We start from the raw sequence: 25,683 nt of genomic DNA on the forward strand, positions 1-25,683 counted from the left end.
TAAGCAAAAAATTTGATCCAACTTTTAAAAAAATTCTCATTTAATATTTTTTCCATGCATCAAATACTTTACGAGCTATCAGCGATTGAAAAATGTTCAATTTTTCTAACTTCATAAGTTGAAAGCTCATACCTTGAAGTAACTATTATAGCCAGTCATAACAAAAATACCTGTCAAATATTTTTAGCTGAAGAATACAAGAAAAAAATTGGAATGAACTAAAATTTTATTTGTAAATCTGACGTTGATTGGCCCGTACGGTGCATAAAAGTTATCATCGATGTCCAACTATTTTTCGTCAATGAAACGAAATGATTCGTTCTTTTATCAATTGTTTTATATAGTATAAATATTTTTCGTACATAAAAGGAAAAAAATCGTATTTACGTATTACATCGGACCTTTTTGGATCTATGTTTGACAAAATCGATTTTATTTCAAAGAGCTCACCCCTATTGTGTTATATATATTATATATTCGCGTACTCTCGGCTACTGCCGCTTTGATTTCTTCTCTGCGTACTGCATGTGGTCGATTTGGTCGCGTATCATCCAATAACGTGAACTGCGACTCTAACTTTTCGATTGTATGGCGAATAGTGAACTGAGTTGGCCAAATTTTTCGACCATAGTATGATAGGAGAGCACGAAACTCATTCCTCACAAAGCACTGCTTTTCGCAATACCATTGCACAATTTGAGGACGGTGAGCCATTGTAAGTCGATCCATTATGAAATGACCAACAACACTAAACAACAATACCATCGTAGTTTGTTGTTAGCACCCGTTAATCAGTAGAAAATGTCATGTTAAAAAATCTTATCTTTAATCAACCTGTTTAATGTAAAACTGATAATTTTATTACTAGAGCCAATTCTCCCTATCAGCAGCTTGAGCTGGTGTTATGTACTGATAGTTACTGAGTGCAAATAAAAAAGGGATTAGGATTATTAGGATTAGATAGCAAAACGAAAGTCGCTATTTTTGCAATTTGTTTTTGTAGAATCGAAAGAAGAGGGGGCTTTTTTATTTTCATGGCCTTAAAATTTCACGTGACAAGATGGTGTTTTGTTTTTATAGCTTTGTTTTTTATATATTTACTAACAAAGGAGGCAGTGAAAAGACGAAGGGAACGTGCCATTTCAGCCAGACGCTACTGATATAAAAAGAACACTTGGTTTGTTTTTTTGGAATTGTCCTACTGAAACTAAAGAGCAATTGCAGCGGGCCGTGCTTCTGATTGTGATATTGAGTGTACGGCTCAAATATGCGGGCGTAGGGACTCTACGATCGCGTGGGAATAAGCGTTTATTTGTTTGTTGAGACCATGTTGATCAGATTATAAGTGCAATAGTGTTTACTAAATCATCGAGGCATTTTTCTGTTTTTGAAATCATGGGCGTAGTTGATCGTTGATGATCATGATTACATGTCCACCTAAGTGTATAATGGCTAGGGGCTCAAGCGTTTGTAAGTTAACATATTCGATTATGTTGGTTTTTGTATCCCGCGGGTGCTAGCGTGTAACTTCGATTGTATACATTAGATTTTTTACTGCGAGCCCATTTCCATTTTCGCATGTATTCTTGAATGATCGCGTGGACCGTGAATGATACTTAGTTTTCAGTATTCGGTTCAGATGTCAGAAGCGAGTGAGTTCCCTGGTATCACTAGTTTTCGGTCGTGGCGCCATGCAACGTGTTTTCTAGTGGCCATGAGCGTTATTTTTTATTAGTCCAACTTAACGCATTGACCTATGTTGCTAGGGCCGAGATTTGAGACTTCCGGATGATCGCGCGAACACGAGCGTTTGTAGGTTCACATTCGGCCCCCTTGTTTGTTAATTAAAAAGTTCTGAAAGGTTCACTTTATCACTGAAGGGTAATCCTGTTTGGAAGATCGCAGACGTAGATACGCGGGGTTTATCGCGAAGGGCCTCCATAGATCTTTTGGTATTTTGTTATCTTCGACAGTTCTGGCATGGGACACTCCAAGTTAAAAAGAGAGCCTGGGCTCATCGCCAAGTCCAGGGTACCTCCAACGAGAACTTGGCCCTAAACCCACTTTGTACACGAAACGTTATCCATTCATATCATATCTTGTCGTCCTATGCAGAGTTACAAATTTTCAAATTCATTGAATGAAAATTGATCATATTCAGCCGCATTCATTTTCAATATTCAGTGCGAAACTGAAAGCGTCAAACGAACCAACTGCTTATTCATTCAATGTAGAATTCCATTCATCTCCGATTATTGTACGAGGCGAACGTGCAACAACGAATAAAACGCATCAAAGTAGGCCTTGGCACAATATAAGCGACGATAATTAATATTTCATGCTTTAGCAATATTTGAAAACATTTACTTGGAGAATAAGTGAAATGAATATTTTTGTACGATACTCAACTGAATGAATAACATGGATTTTTGAATGAATATTCTTTCTATTCATCGCGAGTCACATCAGGTTCATTTTCAGCACTCAAAAAAGAGCTTCGATTATTTTGAACTCTGGTCCAATGTCCGAACCCCAATCAGAAAGGATCCATAGTATTAGTAAGATCGTAACGCTAGCCATGAATCATCCTGTATACTAGGAATCGTTACGTACTGTTCACTCTCTTTCAAATGATACCCATATTCCCACTATTTTTGGTAACCGGAAGTCGCAATATTGGATTAAGAAATGGCACTAAACATCAATTTTGTATGTCTACTTACCAGTCCTTTCCAAATGACATTCCTACTGATGATGCTTCTCACTTTTTTCCGATAACCGGAGGCCGCCATCTTGGATTTCAAAATGGTGGTAACCGTCAATTTTCGGTATCTGCTGACCACCCCCTTTTAAATGACATTCATATTGATGGTGGTTCTTACTATTTTGTGGTAACCGGAAGTTGAAATCTTGGATTTCAAAATGGCGTTAATCGTCAATTTACGGTGTCTGTTGGCCACCCTCTTTCAAATGACACCCATATTGATACTGGTTCTCACTATTTTGTGGTTACCGGAAGTTGTGACCTGTGTTTCGTTGGTCACAATAAATCCGTGGTCACTGGGCCAGCTTAATATAGGCCCCTAGAAATTTTGTAATATTTGTAAATATTGTCAGTAAATGTCTAAATATGAAATAAATGTCATAGCTTCCATGTTTACATGTTTGAAGGATGTTTATTACATGTTTAGTAATCTTCGGTTGGTGCCCGTCAGTATTTATTCATTTATGTAGTTACTTGTTTATATATTTATTTATTTATGTACTTGTTACTTATCTATTTATTTACTTATTTATTTATTTATTCCATATTTATTTATTTACACTATTTATTTACTCCATTGTTTATATTATGTGTCAGAGAGTTTATTTACATTTTTTTGTTCATTTGTTTATTTGGTAAAAAGTAAAATTATACAATGTAATGGTTATGCATGCAACCAATCCGATCTAAAAATTCAGTTAAACTTTTTATCGGGGCACCAACCTATACATGTTTGTAAACAACGTTTTTCCCCTGCCACGCTGTATACGAGAAGAGGTCATCGATCGCGAGTGGAGATGGTTTCCGGAGGCACAGGGGAGATAAAAAGGGCTTCCCGCGTCGAAAAGAGGATCAATCAAGAAAATCAGGCCCGAGGAGTGAAGTCGAGCGGCAGCAAAATCCTGTAGTGCGTTCCACCCGTTATTTTTCGGTACAGTTTAGGATCCCAGTGTACTGTTCCGCGGGCAAAAGTCCGGTAAAAACCACAAGCGACGCGAGTGCACTGTTGGTCCAATGATGCCAGCCTAGTTGTGAAAAAGTGCGCGAAGTAACTCGCGAAAAGTATTGTGCGCACAGTGTACCACTCCCGGACCTTCTTTCGGAAACGCAGACCACCGTTACACGGCCGAGTTGCCGCCGCATCTGGATCCTGACCGATGGAAGCACCCGGTCTGAATACTTTCGTCTGTGGTTCCAGTACCAGTTCGTCGTCGCCCTGTTCTCGAAAACCCATCGAAGCAGCAAGTCGACCAACGTTCGTCCCGGCCGCAACGATTTTCTGTACGAAGTAAAGTGAATATACTATACGCAAGTATTCTCAATTGTGTGTTTTGTATAAATAAAATGTAAGGTCTTGTCATATTAAGCTGTGTGTGATATAATGATGTGATGTCCTTGAGGTTAATTTAGGTCGCTTGTTTGGTTTATTTTGATAAATTCACTTTGCCCAGAGACCACGTATTTAGGGAAGACAGTCCACTCAGTGAAATTCTCCAGGAGACCGCGGTAAAACGACCCAAATGCTCGTGTTGAAGTGTACCGTTAAATGTAGTGAAAAGTGAGTCCGCGTAGTAAGTCGTATACAAGTCGTAACAATTGGCGCCCAATGCAAAATCAAGAAAAGGTGATTTGCTTTCTAGATCAAAAGTAAATCCCCCTTTTGAACGGTCTCCCGGAGAAATTTCAGTAAACTAACGTTCACTTCAATAATCGCGAAGTCGCCGGATTGATAAGTGACCCCAAATCATTTCATTGAAAAGAGTGTTAGTGAATTTTCCTATTTTTGCGAGTGATGATAAACCTAGGGGCAGATCACTTGTGATGCATTTTTAAAAATCAGCGAAATTAAATGCATTTATTCCCATCAAAATAGAAATTCATAATTAATTTTGCGTTGCGTGCAACGTTTTTGCGTTGCCTGCAATGTGGTTTGCGTTGCGTGTAAGACGTCAAAACCCTATAGAAAAACTAGCCCTACATTTAACAAAACGTCGAACAAAGTGGATCAGCGTAGGACGTTTGTTAAACAAACTTTTCTGCGAGGGAGTGCCAAGCTGATGCAAAAATGGAAATTAAATGCATTTTTTCTAATTTGATGCAAATTTGTTATACATTCTTAGAGTGATCTGCCCCTAGTGATAAACTGTACAATAGCACCATCGCTCACAGTAACAGAAAGGAGTCACAAAGTAGAATTCTAGGTAGAAATCGTTTTTGCGTGATCAAAACAAAATGCGCAAACAGTGTTGAAACGGGTACGGAAGACCAGTTAATTGTTGCCACCAATTCATATTTGATATATATTATGTAAATTGTTGTTTGTTATGTATATTAATGTTGTAATATTTTCGGTATAGTGTGAAGTGTCATATTGTTGGTAGTGTAATTTTTTTAATGTATTTTTTTCGTCAATATATTATATGTATTATCAATATATTGAACGAAAATGGCTACTAGTCGGATTACTTTTGATCAAGCAAGTGCAATGATTGATGAGTGGTGTTATGGGATGAGGGTTGATTATTTGCAGGATGACGAGCTCGACCATGAATTGGTGTCTCGTTCTGTTGTGTTGACCGGAGATCTCAGCTTGTCACGAAAGCGGAAATGGGTCCGAGACACACTGAAATTGGAAAAGGAGGGTCAAGTGGATGCTACGTATAGAGTAAAAGGCGATGAGGGTAGGGAAATGGCAATATGTGTCGATAAATTTTCGGAAATTAGGCAAATGTTAGAAAAAAGCGATGAGGAGGCAATCAAAAACCAATCTTTGGCACGTTTATTGCACATTAGTAAACGTGTCTCTGTAATCCTGACTAATTCGTGAGGATCACCAAACTTACACAGTAATCTACAGAATATGCTGGTGGATTTGGTGGAGATGGTAGAGGGATTGCAAAATAAATCGGAAGCATTTGTTCCGGGAACCGCAGGAACCGATGGAAATAATGGCGTTGTTATCCTTTCAAACCTGTATGATACAGTTAGCGATTCGGAAGGTCAAAATGATGAACCAGTACCGAGGCCCCGAAGGTCCTTTCTTAGTATGCATGATCTGGAGTGGATCCATTCTCTACAAGTCAGAATATTCGATTTAGAAGCCGAACTTAAAAAAATCAAAGAAGGAAAGAATGTAGGTACACAAACTCTTTCTGACCCTGATCTACCCCGTTCCCACTTTCAAAATTCAATTTCTTTTAATTCTTCTCCTTTGTACCCTCCGCAAATAACTAGTTACAGAAATCAACAAAATACCACAAATAACCCTATCCATCATTCTCTTCATAATACAGATTTTCCCATTTTCTCACAAACTTCCAATAGAAATTTGGGACCAGAACCATTACCGGATAGAATTCGATACCCACAGTACCAAACTGCACCGCAATATTCGCAGTCAGTCCATAATCCAACATCAATACAAAACCCAATTTTTCATAATCAGTACTCAGTTCCGTATCATCATCGACACACTTTGCCTGTTTCAAAGTGGAACATTGGAAAGTACAGTGGAGATGATCAAGGTCTAAAGCTTAACGAGTTTCTAGAGCTCGTCCAAGCACTGAGTCATGCTGAGCAGATTTCAGAAAGAGAGTTGTTCGAATCAGCCATACACTTATTCACCGGGTCAGTCCTAAAGTGGTACATGACTCAAAGGTCCACGAACAGGCTGCTGAACTGGCAACATTTGGTGCTCGAACTGAGACGTACTTACATGCATCCTGATCTGGACGCGCTTATAAAGATGAAAATCTATCAGCGACGTCAACAGAAACACGAGTCCTTCCACGAATTTTATTTCGAAATGGAAAAACTGTTTCGCAGTATGAGCGAACAGATTCCAGATTACGAAAAAAAAAAATCCAAATCTTACAGCAGAATATGCGCGTTGACTACAAGCGACAGTTGGCGTTCATTCCGATTGTAGATTTGCAGACACTTGTGGCCTCGGGACAGAAGTTAGATTCGTTGAACTTCACGGCCTACAACAAAGATTTCGGGACCGAGAAGACGGTGAATACCGTTGAAGTACAAGAGAAGAAAGGAAAGAAGAAGGAAAAGAATAACCAGTCACAATCTCAGCCACAAGTGTCTGGCGGAACTACAGCAGCAGTTTCGCAACATCACAACCAAAATAGGAATAACAATACCCAGTCCTATACTCAAAATTCTTTGAATCGATCAGGTCCGTCTTCTGCTCAAAACAACCAGAGATTTTTGAATTCCCACCCACCTTCAGGACCATCGCATACTTCAAACCAACCACAAGCAGGGCCGTCTGCTACCTCCGTTCGTCCCCAACTTACCCTAGAGGAGGTTTTAAACAGGCATAACCCTCCGCCGATAAACGCTTGCTTCAATTGCGGTAAAGTTGGATCTCGAGCGAACGAAAATCGCCGTCCGCAACCCCCGAACGCGTAAATGTTTCACAGTCTAGCTGGCGGAGTCCTCCACCTTTCTGGGAGCCCGCAGCCTCGAATTTGTACGAAAGGTCCGTCGATGTATGTCAAATTTACCCATTCCCCAACGATAATCGACCTTACGCACGAGAAGTTTTTCTAGCGGCTGGTGACAAAGAATGCGAACGGGGTTAGGGAACTGTTTGCTTGTTTTCGGATGTCATCATAACACAAAAGGGCCATAACGCTTTTATATCGTTTGTTTCGTAACACAAAGAAAAATACACTACATCCATCAGCATTTTTGTCCATATAATAGAATTCCTTGCCGAACGCCGACTGGTATCGAAAGACGGGAGGCGTACTTTATTTTCATCGGCTCATTGCATTCATTGGAGAATTGCATTTTCCGATTGCTTCTACTCTTAATTTGATTCCACCAGTTCTGTGTTCCTCGATGTAATTAGTTTTGCTTTCCTGGAACTATTTTCCATCATCAATAATATTATCAACATGCCTAAAAGTAAAGAAAAAAACATCATTAACGATATACTTGCCAAGAAAACGGTCCAAAATCGCCAGCACCAAACAGTCCGTGTCTACCTTAATTGTTTTTGTTATGTTTTTGTCTTACCATCAAATTCGTCATCATTGCCTTGCGAAGCACTTAATCCAGTTTTGACAGATTGCACCATACACGTTGTGGTGGTATGTGTGCATAGATCTGTGCGATATTACTACGTTTAGTTAGAATGAGTTAACTCTGGGTATTTTCTACTGAAAAATTTCAATTGTGAACCGGTTGGAATTCGGAAAATACCGTTTCGAGTTACTCATTCGATTTTACTAAAATCGCTGGCTCTCGTGTAAAAGATGTTTCAGCTGATTATTAGTTGTAGGGCGCCCTAGATTTAGTTGTACCGTGAATAGGTTAATAAAAGTAGAGTGTGTGAGAGTGTGTACGAGGATTTGAGTGATTGTGGGGGAGAATGAAAAGCATAGAATGAATGAAAAAGTGGCGGAGATGAACAAGTTGATCTGATCTCCGTACTCATAGTAAACACTGTGGATTGTATTAATTATAGTCAAAACTGTCTTGACAGGATAAACTAGTTTGTGATTTCGTTCAACGCTTGTCATGATGGCTGAAATCTTTAATCTGACGCAACAAAAAATCGCGATATTGAAACTTGGCAGGACGTTTAATGTTTGCTTGAAAGCACTATTCCTTCCGATTTTGACATTTATCCCTGCATATTGTCCGTGACAGAGAGTGGACAGGCTCACTCCTCTAAAGTCGCGTAACTCGTAGGAAAGAAATCCTCTGGCCTTTGGAAAAATCATTTTACGAGTTAAAACTGACATTGGAGGAGAAGTAGTCGCATTCAACGTCGGCAGTACAGGATGAAAAAAACGCTTCGTTTTTTTACCCCGACTCCGGGAAGATTGTGACCTGTGTTTCGTTGGTCACAATAAATCTGTGGTCACTGGACCAGCTTAATATAGGCCCCTAGAAATTTTGTTATATTTGTAAATATTGTCAGTAAATGTCTAAATGTGAAATAAACGTCATAGCTTCCATGTTTACATGTTTGAAGGATGTTTATTACATGTTTAGTAATCTTCGGTTGGTGCCCGTCAGTATTTATTTATTTATGTAGTTACTTGTTTATATATTTATTTATTTACTTGTTATTTATTTATTTATTTGCTTGTTATTTATTTCTTTATTTATTTACGTGTTATTTATTTATTTACACTATTTATTTACTCCATTGTTTATATTATGTGTCAGAGAGTTTATTTACATTTTTTTGTTCATTTGTTTATTTGGTGAAAAGTAAAATTATACAATGTAATGGTTATGCATGCAACCAATCCGATCTAAAAATTCAGTTAAACTTTTTATCGGGGCACCAACCTATACATGTTTGTAAACAACGTTTTCCCCTGCTACGCTGTATACGAGAAGAGGTCATCGATCGCGAGTGGAGATGGTTTCCAGGGGCACAGGGGAGATAAAAAGGGCTTCCCGCGTCGAAAAGAGGATCAATCAAGAAAATCAGGCCCGAGGAGTGAAGTCGAGCGGCAGCAAAGTGCGTTCCATCCGTTATTTTTCGGTACAGTGTAGTGTTCCGCGGGCAAAGGCCCGGTAAACACAACAAGCGACGCGAGTGCACTGTTGGTCCAATGATGCCAGCCTAGTTGTGAAAAAGTGCGCGAAGTAACTCGCGAAAAGTATTGTGCGCACAGTGTACCACTCCCGGACCTTCTTTCGGAAACGCAGACCACCGTTACACGGCCGAGTTGGCGCCGCATCTGGATCCTGACCGACGGAAGCACCCGGTCTGAATACTTTCGTCTGTGGTTCCAGTACCAGTTCGTCGTCGCCCTGTTCTCGGAAACCCATCGAAGCAGCAAGTCGACCAACGTTCGTCCCGGCCGCAACGATTTTCTGTACGAAGTAAAGTGAATATACTATGCGCAAGTATTCTCAATTGTGTGTTTTGTATAAATAAAATGTAAGGTCTTGTCATATTAAGCTGTGATGTGATGTCCTTGAGGTTAATTTAGTTCGCTTGTTTGGTTTATTTTGATAAATTCACTTTGCCCAGAGACCACGTATTTAGGGAAGACAGTCCACTCAGTGAAATTCTCCAGGAGACCGCCGTAAAACGACCCAAATGCTCGTGTTGAAGTGTACCGTTAAATGTAGTGAAAAGTGAGTCCGCGTAGTAGTTCGTAGTGAGTCGTAACAAAGTGGCCATCTTGGAAAATGGCGGTAATCGTCAATTTTTGGTGGCAACTGATCACCCTCTTTCAAATGACACCCATATTGATGGTGATTATTACTATTTTGTGGTAACCGAATGTCGTCATCTTGGATTTCAAAATGGCGATAATAGTCAATTTTCGGGGTCTGCTGACCACCCCTTGTCAAATGACACCCATATTGATGGTGATTCTTACTATTTTGTGTTAGCCGAAAGTCGCCATCTTGGATTTCAAAATGGCGGTAATCGTAAATTTTCGGTGTCTGCTGACCACCTCCTTACATATGACATCCATATTGATACTGGTTCTCACTATTTTGTGGTAACCAGAAGTAGCCATCTTGGCTTTCAAAATGGCGGTAATCGTCAATTTTCGGTGTCTGCTGACCATCCCTTTTCAAATGACACCCATATTTATAATGGTTCTCGCTATTTTGTGGTAACCGGAAATCACCATCTTGGATTTCAAAATGGCGCTAATCGTTAATTTTCGGTGTCTGCTGACCACCCCCTTTCAAATGACACCCATATTGATACTGGTTCTTACTATTTTATGGTAACCGGAAGTCGCCATCTTGGTTTTCAAAATGGCGGTAATCGTCAATTTTCGGTGTCTGCTGACTACCCCCTTCAAATGGCACCCATATTGATGGTGGTTTTTACTATTGATGATGATGATGGCCCACCTCATACCCCCACAAAGGTGTGAGCTGAACGATTTATCTAGAAGATAATTAATATTTTAAATCAAGACAAGACCAGTTAACAAAAAAACGGACTGGTTCAATTTACAGATATAGCCTTCCCTTCAAAAAAACAAAACCAGATATATTTCGAATATTCCATCAACAACCAGGGTCCATCAAGAAAATTTCCATTTCGGGAAGATACTTGATAGAATCGGGAATTGAGCCCAATATCTTCCATTTCTGATAATTCTCTGTAAGACTCCTCCCGCCTGACCAAGACTTCGGTACTACCACCTGCTAAGGTGAGAAGTGACGAGCCTAGTGGCAGTGCAGAGTCTAATCAAGTTATATCATCCACATCAGGCCCCTTTATTGAAAGTTGCATACCACTAACCCAAGGCAATCCAGGGATATTCCTTTCCGGGAATTTCCTGGATTGATCAGGAATTGAACCCGATATCTTGTTTTATCAGAAGAAGTCACCAAGCCCCCCACTCAACGAACCAACTCCGTTATTGCCGCTATGGCAGCAATAACCGAGATTAACTCTATTGTCGAGCAAAGCCAGCAAAGCAACTCCATCATTAAATCAGACCCTGATCACAACAAAAGTCTAAAAGCTTCGATTCAACCCGATGAGGTCTTAGTACTGGTTACCATGTTCGATTTCAAGTTAGTCTCTCTCTGCTTCTCGCGCGTGACTCAGACTTCTGTAGACATCTCATTATTTTTAAAAACTATAATAAACAATTAACAAAAATCCATCATCATCATAGCGAATATAATAACTTAGTGTGACTAAATGCAAATAATAGAAGAGAAAAAAATACAATCTTCGTGGTATTACATAGTTATTCAAATAATTCCAAAATATAAAAATTCAAAAAATCTGTCTACAAAGCAGATTTTACGTGTGAAAAACATTGTGTTTTGAACTCCGCTAATGTTGCCGCACGTTTAATATGTCTAGGCATCGAATTGCAAAAACTTATTCCTTTGTACAGCAAGGAGTTCTGTGATCTACCAAATAAAAAGTTAGATGTTCTTGCATCAGACGCGTTTCTAGTGTTGTACCTATGCACATCACTTCCTCTTTCAATTCGATCACACAAATATCGAGGCAGCATTCCATTAATAATTTTAAAAATGCACACCATAGTCAAGTAATAAATTCTTTGCTTCACAGAGAGCCACTGTAATGCATCTAGCATGAAACTAGAGGAAGTGTATCTGTTACATTTTAAAATTAATCGCATGACTCTATTTAGCAATCGCTGTAACCCTAATATTTGTGTTTGATTGGCAAGAAACAAAATAGACGGGCAGAAGTCAATATGTGGTGAAATAATAGATTTATATAATAAAATTTTACTACTAATTGTTAAATCATTTTTCAGACAACACAATATACCATACTTTTTAGCAATCTTTTTGATGACATTGTCGATGTGAGATTTAAAGGTTAACGTTTCATCAATGATTATTCCAAGATATTTTAATTCACTAACGCGATCAATAGTCTCACCGTTTATTTCAACGTTAACGTCAGGCCTAGTATTAGCCGAAGAGATAATCATGTATTTAGTTCTAGCAACATTTAACTTTAATTGTTTAAATTTTAACCAACGAGCAAGGGAATGCAAATCTTCGTTCAAATGCGCCACGGCTTCATCTACATCCTTAGCTGCAATGAACAGAACAGTGTCGTCAGCAAACAAATTTAGGTCACAAAATCGTAAAACTCGCCTAATATCATTTATATACATAATAAATAAAATAGGACCTAAGACACTACCTTGCGGCACTCCAAGAGGATTGTCGAGAGGACTAGATACAAAATCGTTAAAACTAGTTTTCTGAGTTCTATCACATAAATAGTTTTCAAACCACTTATGTGCTATCCCTCCGATACCAAATCGCTCTAAAGTTTTCAAAAGTAAAGGTCTCGAAATTGTCTCAAAAGCGCGTTTCAGATCCAAAAATACAGCAAAAATAGTCTCTTTAACCTCGATTTTCTCTTTCCATTTTGCTAACACTAGATTCAAAGCGGTTTCGCAAGAGTGTCGCTCTCGGTATCCCGATTGTTCCGGAATTAGCAAATTATTATTCAAATAACTCAACAGCTGGCCCTTAACAACAAGTTCTAATTTTTTTTCTAATGTGTGCAACATGTTAAGGGGGCGGTACTCTTCGGTTTTATCCGTCCCAGTAAATTTGGAATAGGAATCACTAGTGATTGCTTCCAAACTTTCGACACGTGCCCAGTTTGTAGTGATTCATTTACAAGGTCCAGCAGATCGTGTCCGATGACATGAAAGCAATCCTGTATCACTTTTGCGTTGACATTATCGATACCAGCCGATTTTCCCAAAGAAAAACAAATATCCTTCAACTGTTCAAAAGTGATTGAGTGAAATCTGTCAAATCTACAGTTAATATTAATCGGTTGTGTTATTTCCACAGGTTCACTGACCAGCTCAATACTTTGATTGATCAGTTGAACATTGTTAACGAAATAACTGTTCAATTTTTCAGCTATTCTTTGTTCAGATTGTTCTTCTACCCCGTTAAAAGTTATGGACTGCGAGGAACTACGTTTAGGTTTAATTAAATTCTTTAGAATTTTCCATAACTCTTTGCTGTTGTTTTGATGTTGATCGATCTTCCTTTGAATATATTCACATTTGGTCTTCTTCAAGGCCCGTGAATAAATATTTCGCGCGTGCGTGTACCCATTCCAAAGACGTTCGCTATTAGTTCTGCAAAATTTCTTGTACTTTTTATCCCTTTTGCGTTTAAGGTGCAAAAGATCTAAAGAGTACCAGCTGTTCGAGTTATTTGAATCAACAAGCTTTTGAGAAACTAAACTATTTGTACACTCTTTTAACACGTTAGTTAGAACATCTGCCTTGTTATCCAAATTTCCATTCAATTCCGTAAAATCCATGCTTCTCGAAACCAGTTGAGCCATAGCTTGTTTCGAATATCTTTTCCAGCACTTGATTTTAACTTTATCCTCTTCACGGTTAGGTTCATTCTCCAGTAAAATTGAAATTGTCTCATGGTCTGAAATTTTACAATCGGCCTCTACATACGAATGAACCCCGTCAAAATTGGAATACACGTGATCTATCAATGTTCTACTGTGTCTGGAAATTCTTGTAAACTCACCAACCGTTTGCTTGAAATTGAAAAACTGCCAACTGCTTCAACTGATACGAATTTTGATCATTGAGCCAATTAATATTAAAATCGCCCGAAATTACATTGAGTTTACTTAAGTCAACGAAAATCTACCACCAGTTTTCTAAAATTTCTAAAAACCATCGATCGCTTGAACTAGGAGAATGGTATACTACTGCAAAATTTCCCATCTGCATGCCTCTGTCAACTGATATACCCAAGAACCAATTATTATCAACTGCTTCGTTTAACCGAACGTTGAATTTAATCGATTCTTTGGCGTAAATAGCAACTCTACCGGTATGTCTGGAATGAGATAGGCAAAAAGCAACTTTATAACCCGGAATGCTATACTGATCAAATGCATCAGCATCAACAATATGTGTTTCTGATATTGAAACCAACAATGGACGTTTGTTTTCTACAAGATGTCGCATTGCGACAAAGTTTGTAGATAACCCAGCTATATTTAAATACAATGTTTCAGACAACCTCTCGTTTGTTAGTTGCTATTCACTTGACAAAACGTTGCTTTTTTCAATTCTAGCAGTCTCCGATATACTGAACATTGCTTACTAAATGCCGCATGATTTACGTCCAAATTCATTTTACGTTCATTATTCTTTTTAATGCAATTCACGCATTTAAAATCCGTTGACGAGCATTCAGATGTTCTATGTGCTCCACTACATCTGGAGTATGTTTCTTTATTCACGCATCCCGTGCTCTTATGACCATATTCTCCACAGCAGCGCAGCACGTTAAAGGCCTCTAAAACAGAACACCTATCCCAACCAATGTTTACCGCACGGGCTGACATCAGGCTGCTATAAGTGTCCTTATCAACTTCAATTATAACATTGTATTTGTTATATTTGAAGCGTGGATTTTGGAAATTGGCAACATTAACATATTCAAACGGAATACCCTCATTCTGACTCTTCAATAAGTCAATGAAGACTTCTTCAGAGTATCGATCACTCATCCCCATTATTTTTAACTTCGGTTTACCGGGTATCGGTATAACAGCATTATACTTTTCACCCAGATTGCTTACAATGTTTTCTTTCACCGATTCAATATTATCCCGAGTTGCACACTCCACAATAATCGAGCCATCTTTACCGTTTTTAAAGTTGCTAATTTTGTGCACCTTTGGATCTAATTTATTTTTTAATTCATTCCTCGTGTCGTCACTCGATTGCAACGGCTCGACTGGTGTAATCACAAAGACCGGGTGAGCCTTACATTTCATTTGACTTCTAGTTCTAATTTTATTCGTCTCAGTAGCTCCCGACAAAACATTCGCGTAAGTAATTCTACTATTTTTATCAAAAACCTCGTCATTGTTTCCATCATCGTCTATTTCAATTAACATCGGTTCTTCTTCTTTATTCGTCAAAATTTTTCGTTTTCTACTGGGATTCCCGTCAGATTCAGAATGAACCTTCCTATTACTAAAATTCCTCTTTCTGTTCATTCCAACTAATTCAATTTCACGCTTAACATTTTCATTAAACCAACTTTTCAAATTTTCCAACTTTTTGGCAACACTGTTTTCCAAGCTAGCCAATATACACTCGAGAGAGTTGTTGAAAGACCTGATCAGTTTTTCTATTCCGTTTTCTACTGCGATGTTTATCTGTGCATCGATGTTTTTTCGGGCATCAGTGAGAGATTCAGAAATGGAAGCAAATTGTTCCATCTTCTTATCCAACTCAATGATTATCGAACTGACATCCTACACACCAGAAGACTTGCCTGATAAACATTTTGCACACTTGTAGCAAAGACTTGCATTATCAGCCACCCAATTCACCATGGCCTTTGTTAACCCGGAACATTTTTGATGGTATTTATCGCCGCAAAAAAGGCGTAGTACAAGACCTTCGGCGAGACTCACCGTGCCCGTACACTTTGCACACAGGCCACTCATTATAGGCAAATTAAACAACAGCTGGAGAAGCGGAACAAAAACAAAAAACCGATTTAATCCACCTAGCAGTGAGATGAGACATTTCTTACACATTCACACACTCTATTGGATTAGTTTGCAGAACTCACGAGAAGTAAGCACCCAACTAGAGGTGGGATGAAAACAGTTTCTAGTCTTGCACGAATACAATCTCGAATAAACTGAATAAATTATAGAAATCAACAAAACGACCGAAATAAAAAAAGTAAAGCAAAAAATGAAATAATAGGTTTTTAAATTCATAAAATGAGTAGAAAAATTAATGTAAATCAAAATTATAATATACACGAATCAAATTAGATTAGGTTATTAAATAAAAATTAAGATTATATTTAGAAACAGTTATAAGATTAATAGAATAAATTGACTCATACTAACAAATTGAATGAAATAAAACGAATGACTGAACATTAAATGCATAAAATTAAAGATATGAATAAAATGCAAATGAATCAAATGAATCAAATGAATCAAATGACTCAAATGAATCAAATGAATCAAATGAATCAAATGAATCAAATGAATCATATGAATCAAATGAATCAAATGAATCAAATGAATCAAATGAATCACATGAATCACATGAATCAAATAAATCAAATAAATCAAATGAATTAAATGAATCAAATTGATTTAATTCATCCAGTGAATACAATGAATCAAATTAATGAAATGGATCAAATGAATAAAAAGAATGGATGAACAAAATGAATAAAGTAAAAAATAAATGAAATGCATAAATAAAACAAACGAATCAAATAAACAAAATGAGCTGAAGTGATAAAATGAATAAAAAGAAGAAAATGAGAAAAATTTAATGCATTGATTAAAATGAAAAATTGAACAATGGTAAAAGGATATAAATTAATATAAAGAAATAAATTGAATCAAATAAATTATTTGGATGAAATGATTAAAACTGAAAAAGTAGTCAGAAGAAACTGAACAAAATGAATAAACTGGAAAAAATGAATAAAATGCATACAATGAAAACAATGAATAAAATAAGTTAAATGAATGATATGAGTAAAATGCACAAAAAGAGTAAACTGATCAGAGTGAATCCAAAGAATGAAACGAATAAAATAAGTAAAATGACGCAGATGAACAAAACGAATAAAAATATGCTGAATGGAATAAGTAATTAAAATGAAATGATCACATATTTAAAGTTAAAAAACATTTCTGAATAAAGAAAATAAATAAACCGGATTGTACGAATTTGAGAACCATTGCATCAGAAAGTTTTGAAATGTTTTTGAAAATCCCATCTTCTGAGAAAAGGGTAATAAATATGCAATGGACTTTCTAGGGCTTCCATCTTTTTTTAGTTTTATTCTTTTTGTTTTCATGCTTCTTTACTTGACGTCGTTTAAGATTATCTGGTGTTTCTACTTTATTGTTGTACCTTAATTAGTTATCAGGAACCTGGAATGTTCAATTTGCTTTGGAATTCGAAGTTTACTTTTTGGTCACATATTCCCGAAAAAAGATTTATGTACAGAATAGAATTTCCAGGTCCAGTATTTTAACGCACAATTGAATACAGTAAAGTGAGATAAAGTCACATGTGCTTTCAAGGCCCTTGAACAGAGAACGACAGGGAGAATGCGATTCGTGAATGAGACAGGTAGATATTTCAAAGTTTTTATTTGCATTGAAGTAAATAGTGTGAAATGTCTAGGCTATGTCGATAGCATAAAAGCCGTGCATTCAGTTGATTACAATGCAGTCTCTTTCCATTCATCCTTATAGCTTTCATATTGTTTCGTTAGGAATTCTCGTGCAGGAAATATGGATAAATAAGTCCTGTACAGACCAAAGAAATGGTTCAAACTACTCAGTATATCCAGATATGGACGACGATAAGTTAGAAGACACATTGTAGTTGCATCCCCCATCGAGAGTGAGTACTTTGGGAGACTTCTTTTCCTGGATCTAATTTGTGGATATTTTTGGTCTTTGATCCGTTATTTTTCATGAAAGTTCGTACCAATCCAACGAATGTGCAGCTGATACAACTCATGGTTCATTCGCCTGCGCCACGTTCCGTCTTCCATCTGCACGCCACCATAGATGGTACGCAAAACCTTTCGTTCGAAAACTCCAAGGGCGCGTTGGTCCTCCACGAGCATAGTCCAGGTCACGTGGCCGTAGAGGACTACCGATCTAATCAGCGTCTTGTAGATAATCAACTTCGTGCGCCGGCGAATTTTGTTCGACCGGAGCGTCCTCCGGAGTCCAAAGTAGGCACGATTTCCCGCCAAGATCCGTCTCTGAATTTCTCTGCTGTTATCATTGTCGTCGGTTACCAGTGAACCCAAATACATGAATTCGTCGACCATCTCGATTTCCTCACCGTCAATCCGAACTCGGGTGGGAGGTTCACATTGTCGTCTTTAGAACCTCTTCCTCTCATGTATTTTGTCTTCGAAACGTTGATGGCAAGTCCAATCCTTCTGGCTTCAGCTTTCAGTCTTTGAGCATATATTTCATTCAAAATTCAATAGAGATACGAATAGTTTAAATATTGCACGTGGAATGTCTCTTTTGAAAATTTTCATCGTCAAACTTTCATATTACCCAGTAAAGCCAAATATTTTTCTGATATAGCCATGAATTTCCTTAATTATAGTGTAGATACAGGCTTTGAATAGAATTGAATTAAAGTTGAGTTGATGTAGCAGCAGACAAGAAATAGTTTTGTTTTCTCAAACCTTCGCAATTACAATTAATAAATATTTCAGATTGGCAGAAGATCTTATCACACAACTTAGAAATGGATACAGAAATAGTTAGATAGATGCGAATAGAAGAGAGACAGAGAGAGAAAGAGAGTGGGAGGGAGAGAGTGATGGAGGGGGGGGGGGGCGTGTGAGGAATGGCAAATGATGGTTATTGCAGTGACATTATTTTTATAGGTATATTAGGGGCCGTACACAAATGACGTAGCTTTTTTTCGGCGATTTTTGACCCCTCCCTCCCCCCACGTAGCATTTGGTCACAAAATTCTAACCTCCCCCTCGTAAATAACGTAGCATTTACCTACCCCCTCCCCCTCATCCCATGCAAAGCGCCCGGGAGATGAAAAAAAATTACATATGTTTTTCAATTATTTTAAATACCTACATGTCCTTTCAAAATGTTTGACGACTTTTATCAACATTTTCATTATAACAGCAAATTGCGTGTAAAATAAGCCCATTTCATGACAAATATAGTGTTGAAAGTTTTGTTTTGAATTTTATAAGTCAAAGGGAGCATGAAGAGAAATTCTCTCAGTTCACAATCGTGCAGCCGCCAATGATTGTAAGAAGCATACGTTCATCTAAATTACTAAATTTTGTTTGGTTGAATCCGAAGTGAAAATTTAATTCAGCTTTCAAACTAAGTCTACTAATTAGCAACATTAGCTAACTAATGTATCAAGTTAAATCCGCATACAAAATCTTTTTGTATTTTCGCGAACTTGCAATTCCGCGAATCGTAAAATTTACCTCATGAAAAACCGCATCAAAAGTAACTTGTTTGAATTTAAATTTATTTCTCTTGGGAATGGATGATCATTAAATTGTTTTCTCTAAACAATGGGTTTTAAACTTAATGCTACGTCGCACAACTTCTGACCCTACCCTCCCCCTCGTCACACTTCGTCACAAATTTGGTATACCCTCCCTACCCCCCAAAATGCTACGTCATTTATGCATGGCCCCTTATTATGATATACTGATTTCTTACATTCTTATCATAAATAATGTAAATAGTAATTTTTGCGCAATAACCAGTATAACCTAGATCTTGCAAAAGAGTTAAATTTTCGCTAGATTTTTGGGCTTCAAACATACAGTTGCTTTCGGTGACGCCACGAGTATAATTATATAAGAAATCTTTTATCTCACTACTAGGTGAATTACTTGTTGATCTGTGTATTGATATACAATCCAATATTTCCCTCATGATTGAACGCAATGCCTAATCCAAGGAATAAATACTAGAACTCACTGTTTCTTTATCAACACATTATTTTGTCTTTGAAGTGAACTTATATATTGATTTTTGAGAAATAGTTAATTTATTATAAAGGTAATTCACAAAATGTTCTCAACATCGAATTCCTTGAATCACGTAGATGTGTTTTCATACCCCGATATTCAAAATCGGTTTAGTTTTGCCCCTAAAACACCAGTAAAGCAATACTCTGTATGAAACAATCTCATTTTTAGTTAGTGGAAATTGGTAAGCGCGGACTAAAAATACAAAATTTTCAATATCTCCGTTGCTCGTGCACGGATGTAGACAATCTATAGCTTGTTAGAAAGGTATTTTTACAAGTTTTCTATTGTGGGACAAAATTGTATTGTTTGAAAGTTATTTGCAAAAAACCTGCCGTGTTTTGACAAAATCGCCCATATCTCGGAAAGTAAACAACATATCGAAAATCAAAAATGATGGTGTCACATGGCAACGTTAGGCCTTTCATTTGAAACTAATTTCATTAAGATCGGTTCAGCCATTGCTGAGATAATTACATGGCATTTTGTACATACATACATACACACATACACACACACATACAGACATTGTCTCAATTTGTCGAGCTGAGTCGATTGGTATTAGGGTTGTGGTACCGGTAATACCGGTACCGAAAATCCCGGGAATACCGACCCATTTTTGGTACCGTAATACCGGTACTGAACAAAAGCCAGTACCGGTATTTTCGGTACCATACAATTTTTTATGACAAATATGTTAACTCTGCAGGGGGATCTGTTTCAAAATATCTTGCAGACCGATAACGTTTAATTATACTAATTTGCCTTCTAGATAAATCGTTGAGATAACACCTTTGTGTGGAAATGAGGTGGGGCCATCATCATAGTAATTCTAGAAGTAAAAGTTTTATTAGCGACATTCGGATTGGTTTCCATTATTCACTGGGTGGCGCGTAATAAGACTATGGTCTAAGTCATGTCTGTATTTGGTTTGCTCTTAAACCTTTATCTATAATAGAACGAACAGCGATTTAGTAGCTAACAGTTTTAGACTTGGTGAACTGTTTCAAATGGGGCGATTTGTAATTATTGGTGATCGGAAAATTCAGCAAAACTCCATAATTTAATAGGAAAGCAAAGAGCCTGGATATGCGTTAGAGAATAGTAGGCAAACGACATAAAGTTCGAAACCAATTTTCAGAAAAGCAAGATAGGAAATGCGATTAACCTGCTTGGATTTACTGCCATTCTCGCTTTGATTTACTGTTGTTAATAGGGTTTCATACATATACCATCTGTTCAAGTCGACGAAAGTCGCACCACTTAGCAGTTATTGATTTCAAAGTGGCCTAGATTTCGAAATAAAAGAAGGTGTCCTATACGAAAATATCTTCTGTGAAATGAGTCTTGCCATTCCGAAGCAATTAAAAACAATAAATATGTTCTTTGATCAGCAAAAATCAATCATCTGAGAATAAGATCATCAGTTTGAGCATTCAATTTCAGTTTGAAGCTTTTTACGATATTTAAAAAAAAAATATTCGAGTACCGGTACTTTACCGGTACTACCGGTACTGAGGGCTTCAGTACCGTAGTACCGGTTCTCGCCAAAAAGGGTAGGTACTGCGAACCCTAATTGGTATATGAGACTCGGCCCTCCGGGCCTCGGAAAAAGTTTTCAAAGTTTGAGCGAATCCTATACATTTCTTTTGTAAGAAATGTAAAAATATAACACTGCGTCACCTCGCTGCTGGGAAACTTACAAAGCCAGCCGATGCAGCGAAATGAAATCCGAAAATCACAGAACAATAATAGTCTGTATGACTATACACTATACTTATCTGAATGATATTCTGATTAGCGATTAGCGCCCACAAAGTTTTCAACGAAAAGCAAAATATTTCTCACAAATTTAAGCGACTGCTTCCTGCACTATGTACACACAAGTTACCATATTCACTTTCACAAAAGCAATGTGGTAACCGGAAGTAGCCATCTTGGATTTCAAAATGGCGGTAATCGTCAATTTTCGGTGTCTGCTGACCACCCCCTTCAAATGACACCCATATTGATGGTGGTTCTTACTATTTTGTGGTTACCGGAAGTCGCCATCTTGTATTTAAAAATGGCGGTAATCGTCAATTTTCGATACCTACTGACCACCAACTTTCAAATAACTTCCACATTGATGATTGTTTCATTGATTTGTGATAAATAATTTCTGAAACCATTCTTAGGATAAAAATGGAATATTTTTCCTCTCAGGGCAAAAGTGGTATATCTTTTTGAACCATTTTTGCGCTAAGGTTTTTTTATCCCATTGCTGCTCTGACTGGTACTTACTTAAATTACTTCCAGATGGTGTTAATTTCTATCATGATTTGTTTCCAAAAATAATTTGTGAAAATTCGAGCAAACAATGTTGGCTGCAGTGTTACGGAAACTGCCCTGGAACGCCAATTTTAGCTTTTTCTATATTTTAACGACATTTAATTAGCAAGGGAATGGAATGTGTGGAATATTTTTCGATATTAAGAGCCATAGTACTAAAGGGACAGCAAGGAGTCGAAGGAAGAAAGTTTAGAAAAGCGTGGAATAGAGTCATATGAGCAAGCTTAGAGTTTCCCGGCAACTTAACCTTTTGTCTGATACCGCAGGGGTCAGGATATTTTAGCATTAGAAATGCGAATCACCTGAGTCTGCGGCTTGTCCTGAACAGCGTAAAGTAACTTTGTACTTCAGGCTGTCGGAACCGACAAAAAGTTAAGTCACGGAAAACTTCCACCCTAAGCTTTTTACGACGTTGAAACTCATTGAATGAGTTAGTTTTTGTGCTCACTAAGTGCCTGCCGGGGTGTCTTATTTCAACGACAATTGTTCAACAGCTGTGCATATAGTTACTGTGTGTTGACTGAACACGGCGTCGGTAGCTTTCGCCCAAAGCTGCTGGATTTTTTCCTTTTTATTAACGACTTAGAGTGAATCAAACTTTTTTCTTGTTCTATATTATAACGACATTTAATTAGCAAGGGACTGGAAGGTGTGAAATATGTTTGAATATCAAGAACCATAGTACTCAAGGGAGAGCAAGGAGTTGAAGGAAAAGCGACAAAACGAATGAGTATTCTTAGTAACGGCCATATTGAATCATTAAAATTCAAACAATGGCGTGAAGTAGAAAGATGCATTATGGACTTAGTTGAAATGGACACACAAGAATTTATTGATGATTTTTCAGAAAAATTATTCAATATATTGCCGCATAACTTTAGAGCTGAGCAACAAGCAAACTACTTGAAACACATCAAAAGCAATTTGAAAGCTACAGAATGCATCATTATCTGTGATTTTTCGGAGAATTATTCTTTCGTTGTGCATAGGGTTGTGGTACCGGTAATACCGGTACCGAAAATCCCGGGAATACCGACCCATTTTTGGTACCGTAATACCGGTACTGAACAAAAGCCAGTACCGGTATTTTCGGTACCATACAATTTTTTATGACAAATATGTTAACTCTGCAGGGGGATCTGTTTCAAAATATCTTGCAGACCGATAACGTTTAATTATACTAATTTGCCTTCTAGATAAATCGTTGAGATAACACCTTTGTGTGGGAATGAGGTGGGGCCATCATCATAGTAATTCTAGAAGTTAAAGTTTTATTAGCGACATTCGGATTGGTTTCCATTATTCACTGGGTGGTGCGTAATAAGACTATGGTCTAAGTCATGTCTGTATTTGGTTTGCTCTTAAACCTTTATCTATAATAGAACGAACAGCGATTTAGTAGCTAACAGTTTTAGACTTGGTGAACTGTTTCAAATGGGGCGATTTGTAATTATTGGTGATCGGAAAATTCAGCAAAACTCCATAATTTAATAGGAAAGCAAAGAGCCTGGATATGCGTTAGAGAATAGTAGGCAAACGACATAAAGTTCGAAACCAATTTTCAGAAAAGCAAGATAGGAAATGCGATTAACCTGCTTGGATTTACTGCCATTCTCGCTTTGATTTACTGTTGTTAATAGGGTTTCATACATATACCATCTGTTCAAGTCGACGAAAGTCGCACCACTTAGCAGTTATTGATTTCAAAGTGGCCTAGATTTCGAAATAAAAGAAGGTGCCCTATACGAAAAATATCTTCTGTGAAATGAGTCTTGCCATTCCGAAGCAATTAAAAACAATAAATATGTTCTTTGATCAGCAAAAATCAATCATCTGAGAATAAGATCATCAGTTTGAGCATTCAATTTCAGTTTGAAGCTTTTTACGATATTTAAAAAAAAAATATTCGAGTACCGGTACTTTACCGGTACTACCGGTACTGAGGGCTTCAGTACCGTAGTACCGGTTCTCGCCAAAAAGGGTAGGTACTGCGAACCCTAGTTGTGCAGGATGCAGTGCAAGGTTTCATTGGGTAAACGCTCAATGTACTATTCACCCTTGTGCTATTTATTTTAAAGACGAAGAATTGGACGATTTGAAGTTTACTAGTTTTATTGCAATTGCTGACTTCACTAAACATCATGTCGCAGTTCGCTTATTTTTGACTCATTGTTTAGCGTTCATAAAAGGTAAATTGCCAGGCTTACAACAGATTTTCTTTTTCTCAGGTGGATCAGGAAGCCAATACAAAAATAAAATGACGGCATTTAATTTGTGCAACATGCAACAAGATTTTGGCATTGATACCGAATGGAATTTTTTCGCAACTTGTCATGGAAAGGATCCTTGTGATGCTTTGGGAGAAGTATTGAAACGAAACGCTGCGAAAGCGAGTTTGCAAGGCCATCATATAACAACAGCCATGATCCAAAAATACACTATCAGCTTTTTTCAGAATCCGAATACAATAAAATGAAAAAAAAAGTTAAAAAATCGCTGAACACGTGTAAAGCAAATTTCGGGAACACAGTCATTCCATAGTTTTAAGCTTCAAAATGAAAACTATATTATTGTCAAACGGTATTCATTTTCGACGGAAGAAATATATGGTGAATTGTAGCTAAAGAAATGAAATGCCTTGTGAAAAATAAAACGAATAAAGTTATAAAAATGTTTTACTTATTTCTCTTCATGCTTCTTCTGAATTTTTGATACAAAAATAAATAATACCGAAATATGACCCTTTAAAAACCACCAGGATTTTTATTGAAGTGGAATTTCTAACCAAAGATTACGCCCGGTAAAAATATTTTGAACGAGGGTCTGCAATGTCTAATTTTTTTCTACGTGGTTAATGGACAGCCCCCTGGTTGAAACGAATGTTGCACCTAGCTTGTAAGTAAATCATAGATTTCTTTATTCACAGCTGCTGTGACTCGCTAGAGATGTGGGGTGTATAGATTTTTTATTTTCAAAAAATTATATCTCTGAAACCTCTAGATCTGGTTCAAAAACATGTTTGGAGATGTTGTGTAGAATGGAACGATCTATCAAATAAAAATATAAAAGTATGGAGTATTCAAGGACTCTCGCAGTGAAAATCATGAAAACCATTTAATGCGTATTTTGCTCGTACAAAACTCAATATTTTTTAAAGTTAGTAATTTTTTCTTGAAACTACACTTAAATACCTTTCATTTGACCCATAACACATGAAAATTGGTTCAGCGGTTCAAAAGTTACTTTTAAAAAAATCAACTTTTGAAAAATCACGATTTTTTAACCAGTCTATCGTGGGAAGAGACACCCTAATGACAAAATAAAAAAATATGTATCTAATATTTTTCGGTAAGGAACACGATTCTACCAAATATTGCAGAATTCTGAGATATCGTATAACTTTTTTCAGGAGAAATATATATATATATATATATATATATAGATATATATATATATATATATATATATATTTATATATATATATATATATATATATATATATATATATATATATA

The 25,683-nt window shown here is 37.1% G+C and overlaps 1 protein-coding gene across 5 annotated transcripts in view; it reads right to left on the reverse strand.

Annotated features, from left to right (window-relative positions):
- LOC131690670 (protein vav) overlaps positions 1-25,683 on the reverse strand; it is a 1,592,017-nt gene that overhangs the window by 1,143,831 nt on the left and 422,503 nt on the right. The window lies entirely within an intron of this gene.

This window comes from Topomyia yanbarensis, chromosome 3, assembly GCF_030247195.1.
Source record: "Topomyia yanbarensis strain Yona2022 chromosome 3, ASM3024719v1, whole genome shotgun sequence".
In the NCBI taxonomy this organism is placed as follows: domain Eukaryota; kingdom Metazoa; phylum Arthropoda; class Insecta; order Diptera; family Culicidae; genus Topomyia; species Topomyia yanbarensis.